This window comes from Moschus berezovskii, chromosome 4 (genome assembly GCF_049115385.1).
Source record: "Moschus berezovskii isolate FMDL1 chromosome 4, NW_MosBer_1.0, whole genome shotgun sequence".
In the NCBI taxonomy this organism is placed as follows: domain Eukaryota; kingdom Metazoa; phylum Chordata; class Mammalia; order Artiodactyla; family Moschidae; genus Moschus; species Moschus berezovskii.
Window position 1 is genome coordinate 109,611,245 of NC_142463.1, and position 13,026 is coordinate 109,624,270.

At 51.9% G+C, this 13,026-nt stretch overlaps 1 long non-coding RNA gene across 2 annotated transcripts; it reads right to left on the reverse strand.

Annotated features, from left to right (window-relative positions):
- Positions 1-7,020: 7,020 nt before the first annotated feature.
- LOC129541515 (uncharacterized) lies at positions 7,021-11,590 on the reverse strand. 2 transcript variants are annotated; one of them, XR_008682834.2, is made up of 3 exons: positions 11,391-11,590; positions 9,581-9,944; positions 7,021-9,248 (listed from the first exon to the last, which is right to left on the reverse strand). It is a non-coding gene; the product is annotated as an uncharacterized LOC129541515 (long non-coding RNA). The 2 variants fall into 2 exon arrangements; XR_008682835.2 differs by having other exon boundaries at positions 9,581-10,104.
- Between the last annotated feature and the right edge of the window lie 1,436 nt (positions 11,591-13,026).

The following is a 13,026-nucleotide window of genomic DNA, read 5'->3' on the forward strand; positions in this document are numbered from 1 at the left end:
AAATCTATCCAGGTGGCCCTTGCCCAGCCAAGCTCCCTGGCCTGAGAGCGGGTGCCTTTTTCTTCATTGCCCAGCTGTGACTCCATCCCAAGCAGGCTGGTCCTGGGTGAGCGCCCCTCCTGTGTGTCCTGTGGCTCTTACCAGCTGCATTGTGAGTCTCTGGGCAGCAGGGACTGTGTCTTCTCCCGCTCTGTACTCATAGAACACAGGAAATGGAATTTCAACTGGACCCTGGAGAGTGGGTAGATTTTCCACCAGCAGAGCTGGCGGAATGGGGTGGGAGGGCAGGTGTGGAAAGGAGCAGGGAAGGTCAGCGCAGTAGTCTGAAGCTCCCGATGTGAAGACAAGACTTGAAAAGTTAGGCTCATCGATCCAGTTGTTCATGGATTCAATAGACATTTATTGGCGCCCGCTGAGTACTAGGCCCTATCCTGGGGACTGAGGATACAAAGAAGTGTGTGTTTTTAGCCTCAAGCTCATAATTCAGCACGGGTTATATGTGTGTGGCGATAGGTGAGGAGGAATCTGTAACACACACACATATGAACATACAATCAGGTGTTGACACAGGAGGAGGAGCACAGAGCTGGGGCCCTGCTGGGCAGTCTAGAGGACCTTGAAGGCTAAGGAGAATGGGTTTGTCCCATAAAGGAGCTGTAGCTGTGGGTCCCAGGCTGCAGGCTCCCTCCAACCCCAGGGCCACATGGGGCAGGAGCTGGCCAGCTGGGATGGGGAGGGCCTAGTGGGTTTGAAAAAATCCAAGAATGGGGGACTTGCCTGGTGGTCCAGTGGCTAAGACTCTGTGTTCCCAATGCAGGGGCCCAGGTTCGACCCCTGGTTGAAGTACTAAATCCTGCATGCCACAACTCAAGGTCCCACATGCTGCAACTAAGACCTGGAGCATTCTTATTTATTATTTATTTAATAAATAAATAAAATTAAAATTTAAAAAAAGTCTAAGAATGGGAAGGCTGTGAAAAGGCCAGTCAGTGGAGCAGGAGCTGGACCAAGCCAGCTTCCATTCGCTCCGTGCCTGCTACGGCCGCGGCACCCTGCCCGGGGCTTCACATGCATTGCGTGTCCCGCGCCCTTGGAAGTCTCGCTCACCCAATAGCACGGATGAGAAAACTTGAGGGTCTAAGAGGCCATGTCCCTCAAGGTTGGCATTCAAAGTGGATCTGCCTGTCACTGTGCTCTGAACATTGGACCCTGGAGCCCTTCCCCACAAACCCTGCTTGCCTCCTGCCACCTCATCCACAAAAATCACTCAGACTTCTTGGGGAAAGACGTCAAAGGAACTCAGACCCGGACTGGAGGAACCAATCTGAAGCCCACATTTTACATACATAAAAACCGAGGCTCTGAGAGCAAGTGACTTGCCCACAGTCACTTGGATATCCACGGCAGACCCAGGACTGGAACTCAGGCGTCCTGAGCCCCAATTTTTCCTGCCAGACTGCGATGCCCCAGAAGAGAAGATCTGCATCTTCCCAGGAATTGGAGCCTGGTCTTTGAAACCTCTTCCTCAGCGATCAATGCAAAGAAACAGAGGAAAACAACAGAATAGGAAAAACAAGAGATCTTTTCAAAAAATTGGAGATATCAAGGGAACTTTTCATGCAAAGATTGGCTCGATAAAGGACAGAAATGCTATGGACCTAACAGAAGCAAAAGATATTAAGAAGAGGTGGCAAGAATACACAGAACTGTACAAAAAAGATCTTCACAACCAAGATAATCACGATGGCGTGATCACTCACCTGGAGCCAGACATCTTGGAATGTGAAGTCAAGTGGGCCTTAGAGAGCATCACTATGAACAAAGCTAGTGGAGGTGATGGAATTCCAACTGAGCTATTTCAAATCCTAAAAGATGATGCTGTGAAAGTGCTGCACTCAATATGCCAGCAAATTTGGAAAACTCAGCAGTGGCCACAGGACTGGAAAAGGTCACTCTTCATTCCAATCCCAATGAAAGGGAAAGCCAAAGAATGCTCAAACTACCGCACAATTGCACTCATCTCACACTAGTAAAGTCATGCTCAAAATTCTCCAAGCCAGGCTTCAGCAATATGTGAACCGTGAACTCCCAGATGTTCAAGCAGGTTTTAGAAAAGGCAGAGGCACCAGAGATCAAATTGCCAACATTCGCTGGATCATGGAGAAAGCAAGAGAGTTCCAGAAAAACATCTATTTCTGCTTCATTGACTATGCCAAAGCCTTTGACTGTGTGGATCACAATAAACTGTGGAACATTCTGAAAGAGATGGGAATCCCAGACCACCTGACCTGCCTCTTGAGAAACCTGTATGCAGGTCAGGAAGCAACAGTTAGAACTGGTCATGGAACAACAGACTGGTTCCAAATAGGAAAAGGAGTATGTCAAGGTTGTATATTGTCACCCTGCTTATTTACCTTATATGCAGAGTACATCATGAGGAACGCGGGGCTGGAAGAAGCACAAGCTGGAATCAAGATTGCCGGGAGAAATATCAATAACCTCAGATATGCAGATGACACCACCCTTATGGCAGAAAGTGAAGAGGAACTCAAAAGCCTTTTGATGAAAGTGAAAGAGGAGAGTGAAAAGTTTGGCTTGAAGCTCAACATTCAGAAAATGAAGATCATGGCATCTGATCCCATCACTTCATGGGAAATAGATGGGGAAACAGTGGAAACGGTGTCAGACTTTGTTTTTTGGGGCTCCAAAATCACTGCAGATGCTGATTGCAACCAGGAAATTAAAAGATGCTTACTCTTTGGAAGGAAAGTTATGACCAACCTAGATAGCATATTAAAAAGCAGAGACATTACTTTGCCAACAAAGGTCTGTCTAGTCAAGGCTATGGTTTTTCCCGTGGTCATGTATGGATGTGAGAGTTGGACTGTGAAGAAAGTTGATCGCCGAAGAATTGATGCTTTTGAACTGTGGTGCTGGAGAAGACTCTTGAGAGTCCCTTGGACTGCAAGGAGATTCAACCAGTCCATTCTAAAGGAGATCAATCCTGGGTGTTCATTGGAAGGACTGATGCTAAAGCTGAAACTCCAATACTTTGGCCACCTCATGTGACGAGTTGACTCACTGGAAAAGACTCTGATGCTGGGAAGGATTGGGGGCGGGAGGAGAAGGGGATGACAGAACATGAGATGGCTGGATGGCATCACCGACTTGATGGACATGAGTTTGCGTGAACTCCGGGAGTTGGTGATGGACAGGGAGGCCTGGCGTGCTGTGATTCATGGGGTTGCAAAGAGTCGGACACGACTGGACTGAGCGACTGAAAAAAAAAATCCCCACAGGCAGGGATTAAGGAGGAAGCACCACACACATCAATATCTCTTCTCCTTTCCCCCCAGGCTGGGGCTTCAGGAAGCTCTGGGATGCTGCTGGGATACCCTTCAGGCAAGGCTTTAGTTCCCAGAGCATGTAAGAGGGAGTGGGGTGAGGACTCAGCATTTAGATGCACAGATACCATGACCCTGAGCCTGCCGGGCACAGGGCCTCTGCCTTGGGGCCCAACGATCTGCGTAGCCCAGCACGTCCTGGCCCAGGCCGAGGTGAGATGAAGCCCGTGGTGGGCCAGCCTGAAAGCAAGGGCTGGAGGTGAGAGTGAGGGCAGGGGTGGCAGGCAGGCAGGAAAGGGGCCTACGATCCAGACTCAATACCTGCTGATGGAGGAGATAAAGCAGGAAAGGAGTGCGAGAACCACATGGACAGTTAGGCTACAGGACTGAGCAGGATACTGGGGGGAAGGGGAAGGGCAACAGCAGGGCGAGGGGAAGCCAGGCTAAGACGCTTCCTTCCTGCTGCCACACCCCAGCACCTGGCATGCCCCGAAATTCTACTGATAGCTACCAGATGGTGCCCCTGGGACCTGACATACCGCTGGTGTCAAGTCCACACCCCCAAAGAACAGGGCCCTAAGGCCAGGGAAGTTCAAATCAGTGAGCTGTGCTGGCTTTAGACCAGCAAAGCCAGCTCCAGATGGCAGGGCCCCACCACCACCCCACCCCCCGCCCCGGCAGGGTCTTCTCCCCCTTGATGCCTCCATCCGGGCCTCAAGATGGGTCGTATCAACACACGCCGGGATTCCCAGAGGGTCCTCAAAGAGACATCCCAGGACGTGGACAGACAAAGATGCTCACACATCCTTTCCTTCCTACCATCCCCAGGGTGAGAAACAGCAGCCACAACTAACAACTCTACACAGATTTTGGCTGGAGGAGTGAGGTTAGAGAGCCAGCCCTCTAACATCCTCCCCTTCTGGATGCGAGGTCAGCAGGGCCATTGGCAATCCAGGCTGAGCTCAAAACCTTGTCCCCGGGGTTGGGGGCCTGCAAGGGTGGGTGTTGGCTTTTGAGGGGGGCCTGAGGGCTGCCCTGAGGGGTGCTTTGAGCTCAGCATGTTTTGGAGCCTGGGGCAGGGTGGAGACACCCCCACCCATCCTCCGTCTCAGAATTTCTCTGACCCCTGACCCCCTTCTCTCTCTCCCTTCAGTTCTAGAAGCTTTGGGGTTGAAAGAGGACTTGGGCCCCATCCACACCTGTTGGACTTAGAGCTACTCAGCTCTGAAACTTCCATGGTCTCCCTTACCCTCCTTGTTCTTCCCACTTGGCAAACCCAGGAGCATGGGCTGAGCAGGAGGGACATGGGTCATGGGGTAATGTGGTGGTGACATGGGCTGCGCTAGGACAGAGGTTGAAATGGAGGGACGTGAGCTAGGACCAGGAGATATGGACTTGGATGGGGGTCACAGGGGTGGATGAAGGGCATGAGCTAGGTGGGGGCAATGGCTAGCAGGAGGGACAGAGGTGGAGAGTGCTGGGGACCCACAGGCTGGGGAGCTCACCCCGGATGCCCGACTGGCAAGTGTGATGCTGACACAGGAACAGCCCAGATGTGACAGGGCCGAGCCAGCCAGGACACCGTGGGTCCAGAGCAGGAAGAGCAGCTGCAGGCAGAAGCCAGTGATACCACCTGAGATGTGAGCTGGGAGGCCTGGGCTCCAGTTTCCACAGAGGTTGAACAGAGGAGGGGCAGATACCGCCCCTCCTCCAGAAGGCCAGCGTCACACTCTTGGTTTTCACCACGGCGTCTGGCCACGGGTAATTACGGGGCTGTTACCATACTTGGCTACAAAACCATGGATGAACCGGCCTGGGGACCTGAGAGAGCTCAGTTCAAGTGGCCTGGAGTCCCCCAATTGCCCCTCAGAGGCTGCTGCTGGCCAGGGGGGACGCTCTGGCCTTGCGTTCAGGCTCACACATAATTTTGCACACTTCAGTTCACACCCAGTCACATAACTTCACAACCTGGCGACCCCACACAGTCAATGAAATTCCCTGCTCCAGGAAGGGGCGGCGGTGGGGGGATGACAACCCTGAAGGGGCCTCAGAAAGGAAGGCAGGGCCTTTGTTTACACAGCTGAAGTGGAAGGGGCCTCCCTGGGCCGAGGGAACAGCCCAGGCACTGCAGGCCCAGAGGCACCCCCACCTCTGCCCCTGTCCCATGGGCAGACCCCTGACCCACACTCCTTTGCCACTTCCACACACATTCAGGCGTGTGTGCTCAACACACTTCCAAGTCACACTCCCACCCTTCACGGGCACCCAGCACACACAGGAAGGTCACACTGTCTAACACACTCAGCGAACTCAAGCCCACACACAGGTGGAGGGGCTCCCAGGCACTCAAACCACACATGCATCCAGGGTCACACAGGGTGACACACTTGAGGACTGGGATCCGACAGATGACAGTTGCCAACACAGACCTGACAGTCCCAGCTAAACAAACAGTGTTTTCTGCCAGGAAGGGAAGCAGCCAAACCGACTGGACCAAGTCTGGAGTCCGGGAACATCTAGGGAAGGGAGCAGTGCCACATTCACACCCTCTGGAACCCACAGGCCGTGTCAACAGACACACGGTTCACAAAACAAACCCCAGGACCCCAAGGATATGCCCAGACACACTCACAGACAGAGTGCGGGGCTTCTCACCCACTTCCATGTGTGCAGAGACACGCATCCACATGGGCGTTAGGCACAGATGCCCACTACAGCTCCTCCCAGGGGGCCCTGATCAACACCCCCATTCCTGCCATAGGCTGCTCAACAAGGAGAAAACAATGAAACGGACCCCGTCTGCACACCACAGACATCCTTGTGCGCGCACGTGACACACACACACCAGACCCTGAGCCTGGGGGACCAACATGGGGATGGACCAACAGAGCCTGTCCCACTCTGTGTGGGGCCATGTGCCCACATCCACCTCTCTGGGCACCAGCAATTTCCACTCTGGGCACAGACGCCCCAGACCAAGCCTGGAGGGTGATCCTGGCACCTCTCTGTGTACTGAGGCCTGCCAGGACATTGTCTGACCCCTAGGAAGGGCTCACAACCCGCCTTGGGAGCATTCCTCACTCCTTGAGGGCTAAGCAAGCCCTGCCCCTGCGCTAAGGTATACTCTCATATCTTACACAAGGTATACAACCCAGAGTGAAAGGGCCATTGTTACCCCCAAGTCGCGCAATCCCCAATAACCATCGCAGGAGCCAGTTTCCGATCCAAACACACAAGGGTCGGTTTATTCAAGCTCGAGCAGGGACCCCCACCATCACCGACGCAGCGGATCCGGATAGGAGCCCCGACTCTCAAAACACAGAGGTTTATATAGTACATTGCGAGTGAAAGTACTGTTAGAGTTAGTGAAGTGATTGGTTGACCTTTACCTAAAGAGCACTTGGTGCTTTCTGATCAGACTCTTTAAACTTGCTCAACCTAGGGCTTTCTTGTTATTCTCTGATTGGCCCTAAGAAGGGAATTTCCCTGGGTTGCGGCTTTTCCAGGAATCCTTACATAACCCTACTCAAGATGGCGTCTACTTCTAAAATGGAGTAACTTTGGTTCTGTGAGCAGCAAGCAGTAAGCAAAGTACAGAAGCAAAAATGCATTAAAGAAGCATTAAGTTCTACATTCCCCACTTTCTCAAGTCCCTAAGAAGACCCAATCATGGGTCTATACTTAGTTCTATCTGGTCCCCCATATGGGAAGGTGAGTCCTCTGTTTTAAGCGCCAAGTATTGGGACCTTAAAACCATTAATTGGATGGTATTAATGCGGTTTTTTACAAAAGTTATCAGCTGATTTATTATACAAGGCCCACAAGTGAGGAGCAGAAGCAGGATAATTAAAGGTCCCATCAGGGTAGATATCAGAGTAGCATACCAAGGGGAAGAGTTAAACCAAGATTCAAACCAACTCTGAGACTGTTCTCTTTCTCTCTTTCTCTGATTTAGACCTTCTCTTATTTCGGCCAGGGACTCTCTTACCATACCAGAGTGGTCTACATAGAAGCATCACTCTTCTCCAAGGGCTGCACAGAGGCCTCCCTGTTGTAGAAACACCAGGTCTAAACCCCTCCGGTTCTGCAGAACCACCTCAGCTAATGAGCTTAGAGACTCTTGTAGATGACTAATAGAGCTCTCTAACCTTTCTATGTCTAGGTCGATGGCTGCTCTTAGGCTACTATAATGTTGGTTCTGCAAAACAAGTGAGGATACACCCATCCCTGCCCCAGCTACCCCCAGGCCCAATAGGATGGTGAGAGTGAGGGCTGTAATTGGTTCTCTATTTGGTCGGGGAAAAATCTCCCAATTGGCAGAAGAGGTCATCATCTGAATGGTAAAACAGTCTAGGTACGAGCTGCACTAGAACACAAAAATCTTTGGTCTTGTTAAGTACTTGGCCATGTATGCAGGGAATAAGCCCTGAGGAGCAGGCCCACCATCCTTCACGTGGGGGTATCAGATAGTCGAGTTGATTTCGTGGGTATCGTTACAGAGGTGCTGATAGCGTGGGGGTACTTGGCCTACACAGAGGCCTTGGCCCTGGCACCAGTTGCAAGGTGAGTCTAACATTTCCTTTCTGCTGCCAGCGGCAGGCGCTTTGGTCTTTGGTCTGATTATAGCTGCCTCGGAAAGCTATTCCCTCATAATAGGGTGGTTTGATATCATAACAAAGCCAACATTTGTCAGTTAAGTCTGGCCGGGAAGAGTTTAAGACCCGGAAGGTGTTGACTATCATTTCAAATAAAGGGTCTCTTTCTGTCTAGTAGTGCTCGCTAGTGCTGTTTTGCAGAGGGACATGACTAGGGGTAGCTGACAGGTTAGATGCGGGAGCCCTGGTGGGTAATGGGGTGCTAGGATTATGTTTGGTCCGAGAGCCTGGGCCGGTCCCTGTTGTATAGTTTCTGTTTTTAGCCTGACAGTAAACAGTAGTCCGTTGTCATACCCGGATTGATATAACCTCAGGCCCCATGAACGCCCAGCCTCCCAACTGAGAAATTTTTGTCCTTCTGTTGTGAAGGTGAGTCTAACCGGGTTGCAAACAGGCCTCTTTGGCTCATCCTTGCTTTTATTACAATAGCAAGGTCCGCCCCAGGGACTCGGGTTCCAGCCATAACCTCCTGTCAGACCAGGTCCTCCCGATACCCTTTTTAAGGAAATTAGGTCATTTTTAATAGGGGGATCCCAAGGGACCGTGCCCATCGATTCACATCCCCATTCAGCACAGTAGAATTTGTCTGCTCCCCCACATCGCTTAAGCTTTTCTTTGTCCCGTCCCCGGCCTGGGCAAACATAAAAAGGGCCTCTCTTAATGCAGCGGCCATTCTAGGGCCTCCACATCCCGGGTAATGACAAGCCGGGTCCATACCTGGACAGCTCGGAGGGTCCCATATTCCCGAAGACCCTGTCCCCAAGAGGCAGAGGTCGAATTCCAGCGGGGGTCACCAGGTGTTCTCAGGGTGTATGGCAGATGTGGAGCTGATGATTTCTCCGGTGGTGGCGCTGACGATCATCCAGGTCAAGTTCACAGGTTGGTGGGGTGAGGCTGCTGCCCTTACTGAAAGTGGAGCAAGCAAAGTCAGTAGCCAGACTGTTGTCTGCGAACTTTGAGCTTGAGTGGGTTGTTTTTGTTTGGCTCAGCCTTCCATTGGGGCAGGAAGTTTTCTCTCAGGGCGAAGGGGTCTGCCGGGCTTACGTGGGTGTAGTGTACTCAGGAGGCAATGCCGTCGACCTTTAGCGTGGTTGGAGTGGTCAGAACAACTAGATAAGGTCCTTTCCATCTGGGTTCCAGAGTCTCCTGGCGGTGTCGGCGCACGAACACCCAATCTCCCGGCCGGTAACGGTGAGGTTCCTGAGGTGTCCCAGATTCATACAGTGTTTTCAGTCTCTTCCATACATCCCTATGGGTGTATTATAGGGATCGGAGAGAAAAGAGTAGTTTTTGGTCATCTATGTCCCTCAATACCTCTGTTTTTAGATTTGGTACAATGGGAGGGGGACTCCCGTACATAATTTCAAAGGGGGTTAGTCCCAGCTTGTATGGGGAGTTGCGTACCCTATTCAGGGCAAAGGGGAGGAGAGCCACCCAGTCATCGCCAATTTCTAAGGTTAGTTTGGTCAAGGTTTCTTTAAGAGTCCTATTCATCCTTTCTACCTGTCCAGAACTCTGAGGTCTATAGGCACAGTGTAACTTCCATTCTGCCCCTAGCGCTCCCGTCAATCCCTGGCTTACCTTCGACACAAACGCAGGCCCGTTGTCAGATCCTACCTGCACAGGGAACCCGAACCGAGGTAGAATGTCTTCCAGTAGCTTCGTGGCTACAACCTGGGCCATCTCGCGCTTAGTTGGGAAGGCTTCTGTCCATCCTGAGAAAGTGTCTTTGTCCGTCGCGAACGAAGCTGCTTCCATCAGTGTACCAGGTGGCCTCTGCATCCCAAATAGGTGACCTCCGGTTTGCAGATCTGAGCCTTTTTGGCCAAGGCTCTACATCCCAGTTCTCCTATGGTATGGAGCAGGTCTTTTGTTCCGGCCAGGCACGTCTGGTAGTCTTGAGCAGCAACCAGGAGGTCATCTTGTGCCGTGTTGAAGTCCCACTCTGGGCGTGACAGGGGAAAAGAAGCACTAATTTCATCTATATTATTTGTGGGCTCTCCATTAGCTCCTGGAACTTTTGTCCTGGCCTCGGCTTGTATCCTTTCTCTTTCTTCCGTGGTAAACAGGATCTGGAGTAGCTGTTGGCAGTCGTCCCAGGTAGGCTGATGAGTAAAAACGACAGTTTCTAGGAGATTAATGAGGTCTCGGGGAATCATCCGAAAATTTCACATTTTGAGATCGCCAATTATTAGAGGTCGCTTGTAGCGAAGAGCCAATAATGGTGAGGCTGATTTCCATCTTCATCAGGGGGACCGGTTGCCCTTAAGGGGAAGGCAACAGTAGAATCTGCCGGGCTAGCCGGCGACATGGCCTGCCTATTTCTTGTATTTTGTGCCGGACCTCCTTGATCCCCCCGTGGCTCTACGGTTGGAGCGATTGGTGCCGGTTGGGGTCGGGGGGTTGGTAAGGGGGAGGAAAAGGAGGTCCTTATCGGCCCCACCCTGCAAAATTGGGTAGAGTGGCGCCGAAGACTTAGTTTCCTTCCGTGTTCTTGGGCCTCCTGCTGTCTGAGTCACCAGCACCTGCTTGGGGGAAGGGACCTGTTGAAGTAAAAAAGGCTTTACCCAGGGCAGGGGTCGCGTTATAATATCTTCCCAGACCAAGATATAGGGGACCTGGTCTGGGTGTCCCACCCTTGGGCGGAAGATGATGTCTTGCACTTGACGCGTTCTCTCAAGATCGAAAGTTCCCTCTGGAGGCCAACCCACATTGAAAGTGGGCCATTTGGTGCTGCAAAAAGTGATCATTCGGCTTTTCTTTATTTCTACACTGGAAAAGAGTCTGATGCTGGGAAAGGTTGGGGGCGGGAGGAGAAGGGGACGACAGAGAATGAGATGGCTGGATGGCATCACCGACTCTGTGGACATGAGTTTGAGTGAACTCCGGGAGTTGGTGATGGACAGGGAGGCCTGGGGCGCTGTGATTCATGGGGTCTCGGAGAGTCGGACACGACTGAGCGACTGAACTGAACTGAACTGAACACTGAGGTCATGGGCGCGCCCTTTAACTTCCTTAAAATGGTCAGACATCAAGGAAAGGGATGTAGGATGAGAATTGACTCTGTCCCATTTTCAGAAAATCAGTCAAATCAGTCAGATATTGGTAAATCAACACAGAGAGCACAGTTAGCCACAGAGACAAACAAAATGGCAGAAAGAACAGACCTCCCGCCGTCTGGAGGCAAAACTGAAAGTAGGACGACGGTCTCCGAGCGGCTTGCGGGAGCGACCCGCGTCCGTCCTCTGAAGCAAGGGGCACTCCGTCCCCACAGACAGGGTTGGGGACGTCTCCCCTAGACCCACACCAGTGATCCTCCAGCGCGTCGCTAGGATCGTATACTGGTTTCAGAAGCAAGGCCTTTTAAGAAAAAGAGCAGAGAAAGTCTTACCGGTTTGGCGGCGACCGTTCGGATCGGTGTCCTTGCGGGGTTAAGAGGGATCCCCGGACGAGCCCCCAAATGTTACGCCCAAGTCGCGCAATCCCCAATAACCACCGCAGGAGCCAGTTTCCGATGCAAACGCACACGGGTCGGTTTATTCAAGCTCGAGCAGGGACCCCCACCATCACCGACGCAGCGGATCCGGATAGGAGCCCCGACTCTCAAAACACAGAGGTTTATATAGTACATTGCGCGTGAAAGTACTGTTAGAGTTAGTGAAGTGATTGGTTGACCTTTACCTAAAGAGCACTTGGTGCTTTCTGATCAGACTCTTTAAACTTGCTCAACCTAGGGCTTTCTTGTTATTCTCTGATTGGCCCTAAGAAGGGAATTTCCCTGGATTGCGGCTTTTCCAGGAATCCTTACATAACCCTATTCAAGATGGCATCTACTTCTAAAATGGAGTAACTTTGGTTCTGTGAGCAGCAAGCAGTAAGCAAAGTACAGAAGCAAAAATGCATTAAAGGAGCATTAAGTTCTACACCATGTGGCTGGGCCTGTAGGCAGGGCCTGTCAGAGAAGGCTTTTGGGGAGACAAGAGGCTTGAGGGATGGGTGGCAGATTGCCAGCTAGCGTGTGGGAGTTGACTGGCGGACTAGGAGGGAAGACAGGCCAGGCAGAGGGGGCGCCTACCAAAGGGCAGAGGCTGTTGTTTACGTTTCATAGCATAAGCAGTAACAAAAACATTCACATTCGCAGCGGAGCACATCCTTTTCACACAGAGCGTCTTTATGCGCGCGCGCGCGCGCGCACGCACACACACACACACACACACACACACAGACACACACATACGCCTCTCTCCAGCACGAGTGTGCGGTCCCACTCCCTCCCAGGACTACCCTGTGCGTTCTGTTCCCATCGTCTCCGTGTGCATGGCGCCCCCTAGAGGTTTTCCTCGCACATCTGCGCCCGGGCTGAGGGGCCCCCTGCCGCGGGTGTTGGCAGCGACGCCCGCAGCGAGTGAGGCCCAGTGGCCGGGCAGCTGGGCGTATCTCAGCAGCCCGCGAGCCTCCGGGGGCTGGGGACAGCGGGGGAGCCAGAAGTGGCAGGTTCTCTTTTAGCCAAAAGCACTTAAGCAGAGGCCTGAGTTAAAAATAGGCTGGATTTACTGCCAGAAGGTGGCAGGAGCACTTATTCTGTGCTAAACACCTGGAGGCTCAGTGGGACACCCCCCTCCTCCCCTCCCGCCCCTCTGGCATGAGGAACCCATCCCAAGAGCTCAGTCTGCAGAATGGGCAACCAGCGAGGCCCTGTGGATGCCTGTGACCGTGACTCCTTTTATCTTCTTTATTATCTTATTAAGTTATACTTTTAAAACGTTGGGTTTCTTTTTTTGCATGGTTCCCCTAGGATTACAGAATACATCTTTAACATATCATAGACTATCTTCCTTAAGTAATATTAGACCACTTTATTTATCATATAAGCACCTCGCTTTTGCCTGTTTCCCACCTGCCAGCCTGTGCTGTTGTCCTGCACTTTATTTCTTCTACATTCCCATAAATCCCATCCATATTAATATTTTTGTTTTAATCCCTCCACCATCATTTAAAGAGAAATTTAAAGCAAGAAAATGGTCTTT